We start from the raw sequence: 6,134 nt of genomic DNA on the forward strand, positions 1-6,134 counted from the left end.
CAGTTCAAAAGCATCAATTCTTTGGGCTTTTTAATATGCTGTCTAGGTTGGTCATGGTAAATGTTATTAATATAGATATCCTAGAAACTGTATGGAGTTCTTAAAATTCTGATATGTTTGGGTTAAATGTTATCAGTCATAATTCTAGTTACTATCTCAAAATATTGTCATAGCACTAACCAAGTTTCACCTTTTCAACAAGATTTATAACAAGGACTTTTAGATAAATATCAGTTTCTGAACTGGGTAAGGATTCTAATAGAAAACCCCATGACTTCACAAAGGTTAACAAAAGACTGAATGAACTGGTGAATATGCTTATAACTTTTATGATTTCTATCTGAAAAATTACTGATTTGAATCTCTGTTTTCCAGGTGTAAGAAAAAAAAAGACCAACCTTCCTCTCACACTAATTATGAGAGTAATTTGGTAAAATTGTATTTTATAAACAAATTGAAACATTTATCTTTTCTCTCTATCTGAACCCTCCAGAGATTGGGAGCTCTTAGTTTCTAGTAACTTTATCAGATAAAAGTTCAGTCTGAAACTCTATAAAAGTCTCAGCAAAGCAAAAAATTCTTTGATCAATTATTGTTACATACGTCATCTGCTGCTGCTGCTGCTGAGTAGTCACTTCAGTCGTGTCTGACTCTGTGCAACCCCATGGAAGCCCACCAGGCTTCTCCGTCCATGGGATTCTCCAAGCAGGAACAATGGAGTGGGTTGCCATTTCTTTCTCCAGTGCATGAAAGTGGAAAGTGAAAGTGAAATCGCTCAGTCGTGTCTGACTCTTAGCGACCCCATGGACTGCAGCCTACCAGGCTCCTCTATCCATGGGATTTTCCGGGCAACAGTACTGGAGTTGGGTGCCATTGCCTTCTCCACATAAACCATCAGGCCAAGTTTATTGAGACCAGCCCTATATTACAAACAGGTCTTAGTTTGGTTATATTTGGTAAAAATGACAGTGATTTTAGGGAGAAAAAGATGTTTCAATGAATGTTAAAGTTCAGTTTGTTAATGGAGGTCTGTATCTACTAAGACTCATTTCCTGTATATTTCTTTGCTGTTAGGGTATATTAATGTAAAATTTATCTTGGTCGTGAAGATCTTTTTTGCACAGTTCTTCTGTGTATTCTTGCGACTTCTTCTTAATATCTTCTGCTTCTGTTAGGGCCATACCATTCTGTCCTTTATCGAGCCCATCTTTGCATGAAATGTTCCCTTGGTATCTCTAATTTTCTTGAAGAGAGCTCTAGTCTTTCCCATTCTATTGTTTTCCTCTTTTTCTTTGCATTGATCGCTGAGGAAGGCTTTCTTATCTCTCCCTGCTATTCTTTGGAACTCTGCATTCAAATGTTTATGTCTTTCCTTTTCTCCTTTGCTTTTCACTTCTCTTCTTTTCACAGCTATTTGTAAGGCCTCCACAGACAGCCGTTTTGCTTTTTTGCATTTCTTTTCCATGGGGATGGTATTAATCCCTGTCTCCTGTACAATGTCACAAACCTCTCCATAATTCATCAGGCACTCTATCAGATCTAGGCCCTTAAATATATTTCTCACTTCTACTGTATAATCATAAGGGATTTGATTTAGGTCATACCTGAATGGTCTAGTGGTTTTCCATACTTTCTTGAATTTAAGTATGAATTTGGCAATAAGGAGTTCATGGTCTGAGCCACAGTCAGCTCCTGGTCTTGTTTTTGTTGACTGTATAGAGCTTCTCCATCTTTGGCTGCAAAGAATATAATCACTCTAATTTTGGTGTTGACCATCTGGTGATGTCCATGTGTAGAGTCTTCTCTTGTGTTGTTGGAAGAGGGTGTTTGCCAGACATCCTGGAATGCGAAGTCGAGTGGGCCTTAGAAAGCATACTACAAACAAAGCTAGTGGAGGTGATGGAATTCCAGTTGAGCTATTTCAAATCCTGAAAGATGATGCAGTGAAAGTGCTGGATTCAATATGCCAGCAAATTTGGAAAACTCAGCAGTGGCCACAGGACTGGAAAAGGTCAGTTTTCATTCCAATCCCAAAGAAGGGCAATGCCAAAGAATGCTCAAGCTACTGCACAATTGCACTAATCTCACATGCTAGTAAAGTGATGCTCAAAATTCTCCAAGCCAGGCTTCAGCAATACGTGAACCGTGAACTTCCAGACGTTCAAGCTGGTTTTAGAAAAGGCAGAGGAACCAGAGATCAAATTGCCAACATCTGCTGGATCATCGAAAAAGCAAGAGAGTTCCAGAAAAACATCTATTTCTGCTTTATTGACTATGCCAAAGCCTTTGACTGTGTGGATCACAATAAACTGTGGAAAATTCTGAAAGAGATGGGAATACCAGACCACCTGACCTGCCTCTTTAGAAACCTATATGCAGGTCAGGAAGCAACAGTTAGAACTGGACATGGAACAATAGACTGGTTCCAAATAGGAAAAGGAGTATGTCAAGGCTATACATTGTCACCCTGCTTTTTTCACTTATATGCAGAATACATCACAAGAAATGCTGGGTTGGAAGAAGCACAAGCTGGAATCAAGATTGCCGGGAGAAATATCAATAACCTCAGATATGCAGATGACACCACCCTTATGGCAGAAAGTGAAGAGGAACTAAAAAGCCTCTTGATCAAAGTGAGAGTGGAGAGTGAAAAAGTTGGCTTAAAGCTCAACATTCAGAAAACGAAGATCATGGCATCTGGTCCCATCACTTCATGGGAAATAGATGGGGAAACAGTGGAAACAGTGTCAGGCTTTATTTTGGGGGACTCCAAAATCACTGCAGATGGTGATTGCAGCCATGAAATTAAAAGACACTTACTCCTTGGAAGAAAAGTTACGACCAATCTGGATAGCATATTGAAAAGCAGAGACATTACTATGCCGACAAAGGTCCGTCTAGTCAAGGCTATGGTTTTTCCAGTGGTCATGTATAGATGTGAGAGTTGGACTGTGAAGAAAGCTTAGCACTGAAGAATTGATACTTTTGAACTGTGGTGTTGGAGAAGACTCTTAGAGTCCCTTGGACTGCAAGGAGATCCAACCAGTCTGTTCTGAAGTAGATCAGCCCTAGGATTTCTTTGGAAGGAATGATGCTAAAGCTGAAACTCCAGTACTTTGGCCACCTCATGCGAAGAGTTGACTCATTGGAAAAGACTCTGATGCTGGGAGGGATTGGGGGCAGGAGGAGAAGGGGACGACAGAGGATTAGATGGCTGGATGGCATCACTGACTTGATGGACGTGAGTCTGAGTGAACTCTGGGAGTTGGTGATGGACAAGGAGGCCTGGCATGCTGCTATTCATGCGGTTGTAAAGAGTCGGACATGACTGAGTGACTGAACTGAATGTAAAATTTAATTGAATCATTAAAGGACACTCTAAGGTTGTTTCTGAAGCTTATCTCAGTAATCTGTCTTTTGGATAAAGATACGATGCCTCACACATGACCTGCAATCAAGACTGGAAGAAGACATAATTTAAGGAACTGTCTCCAACCTGGAAGGACCTTTCTATCAGGTACTCTTCACTAGCTCATGCACAGTGAAACTGAAGGGAAATTGACTCTTGGGTTAACTCCCACTTCGAAAGACCCCTAAGCTGGGCTGGTCTACAGAGGGGCCTGCTGACCTCAAACTCACCTTAAACAAAGCTCAAACAGAGGAAACTATAATACATGAGGATGAGAAGGCAACATCACAAGTAGACTGCTTGCCCAAGATGCTGATCTGACTTTTACAATCATTTATCATGTATTCTTGATTTCTTGGACCTAAGACTATCAACCACATGTTTTCTATCATGGACACGATTCTATGCTAGTTTAAAACTCAATCCAATTGTTGGATTGTGGCCAAATACTTGTGCCTAGTACTTCTGGGTTACCTTGGTGGATTTCTGTTCTCTAGGGCTCTGATTGGATACCCCCTAGGAAATTTATTTTAGATGAGTGTTCAGTCCTGTTGTATCTATTCATGATATTACCAGATGAGATCCTCTCACATGGCCAATTAATAATACTTGCTCTGATGCTGTCCATAGATTTAAGTTTTCTCTTAGGGTCATTCAAACTCAAGCAGAGTGACAAGCTAAGTCTCAATAAAAAAAAATTAACCTCTCATCAATTAAAAGGAAAACTCTCACAATTATAGGGTGGATCTACATGGTTAACACCCGGCCTTGGTCATTTAAGTTTAAAGGCTCCTCTATGTTGGGAATGGTTAAATCATACTAAAAATGATCAACCTGGTAATTATGAGACAAAGCTGGGTGCTTTATGAACTATGCCTATTATTACTCTTAGAGAGAGTGATTGGTATGGAACTCAGTGGATTTGTGGCACTAATTTATGGCCTGACATCTACAGGGATGGATACAAAGGTATAGCCTGGGATTCCCATGAATTTAAGGTCATACATGTTAACAAATTAGAGGTAACCCCAACCAATCTACCATTGGTATGATCCCAGTGGGTCAAAGACCTGTATTCTACTGGCATGACCATTTAGCAGCTTGTGTGTTGTGTGTGTGCCCCTTCAATGGGGTTGGAGGATGTAACTGACCACATCGAAGCCTTAACAACTTTCATAAGCTTTAAATGTTAGTAACCGGGCTATTAGCCTATTGAATTCTGAGATCTCTATGATAAGAAAGGCAGTGCTACACAACTGCAAGGCCCTTGACACCTTACAGCATTTGGGGAAGATACCTGTGGTATAATTCAAAGTGAATGCTATATTTTCATACTTGATAAATACTTTAATGTAACACATTTGATGAACCACATGAAAAATCAGATTTCTACTTATAGTGACCCATTCCCTAGTCTTGATGATCTTTAAAAAAAAAAAAAACTGGTTTGGTGTGGGAGGCTCATGGCTAAAATATTTACTTTTAATTCCACTAATGTTATTCACTATACCATTTGTATTTTGCTTGTTTCACAAGATTATTATTTCTTATATTACCAAGTGTATGACTGAGCCTCCAACAAAAATGATGACTAGACTTGAAGCAGCTGATCAAATGTATAGCTCGATAATGATGAATGATTGTAATAGTGTACCTCTAGGTACGAAAAGATGCAGTGAGAGGGAATACTTTCCTGGACCATAACTAGAAGACAGGTGTCCAGAGATCTTTGACTATTAAGACCTAGTCCAGTAATAGCACATCGAGTGTCTTATCACCAAAACCTTCTTCAGAACTGGGAATGAGCCTTCCTAGCAACGTGGGGTAAAATGGTCATGAAATGCCCCCCAAAGTATGGTCGGATTTATGACCACAAATGGCACTTACCAAGAGCACTGCCAATGACTGAACAACAAAGGCATTTGCCATCTGCATCTACAGAGACTGAACCCCATGCTGCTTCTGTTGACCTTCAACAATCCCTGAGGGAGTTCAGGGTGGAGTGAGGCACTCTGTGCTCCAGGGAATCTGGTGGGACAGGTCTTCAGATAGTTGGATATTTTTAGCAACAGATTTTATGATCTCAGTCCTTGCATCTCCTCATATCTAGAGAAGCACTAAATCCCTTCAGGGTGACCTCATGACTCACAAAAATCTTTTGTAAAATGAGTGCTTCATGGCATAGAACTCCATTCACCAAAACCTTATATATTGACTTTCCCCCACTGCCCCTTTGGAGCAGTCTCTGAGAGCTATCTGAGATGCTGCCTCCTGGGCTGCAGTCCTCATTTTGCCCCAAATAAAACTTAACTCACAACTCTCAAGTTGTACATCTTTTTTTTTTGGTTGACAATAGCTATATCAAATCCTAAAACATGATGCTGTCAAAGTCCTGCACTCAATATGTCAGCAAATTTGGAAAACCCTGCAGTGGCCACAGAACTGGAAAAGTCAGTTTTCATTCCAATCCCAAAGAAAGGCAATGCCAAAGAATGTTCAAACTGTTGCATAATTGTACTCATCTCACATGCTAGCAAAGTAACGCTCAAAATCCTCCAAGCCAGGTTTCAACAGTATATTATGTACAGAGTACAACAACTTTCAGATGTTCAAGCTGGATTTCAAAAAGGCAGAGGAACCAGGGATCAAGTTGCCAACATCCGCTGGATCATAGAAAAAGCAAGAGAGTTCCAGAAAAACATCTATTTCTGCTTTATTCACTACA

Source organism: Bos indicus x Bos taurus, chromosome X, assembly GCF_003369695.1.
Source record: "Bos indicus x Bos taurus breed Angus x Brahman F1 hybrid chromosome X, Bos_hybrid_MaternalHap_v2.0, whole genome shotgun sequence".
In the NCBI taxonomy this organism is placed as follows: Eukaryota; Metazoa; Chordata; class Mammalia; order Artiodactyla; family Bovidae; genus Bos; species Bos indicus x Bos taurus.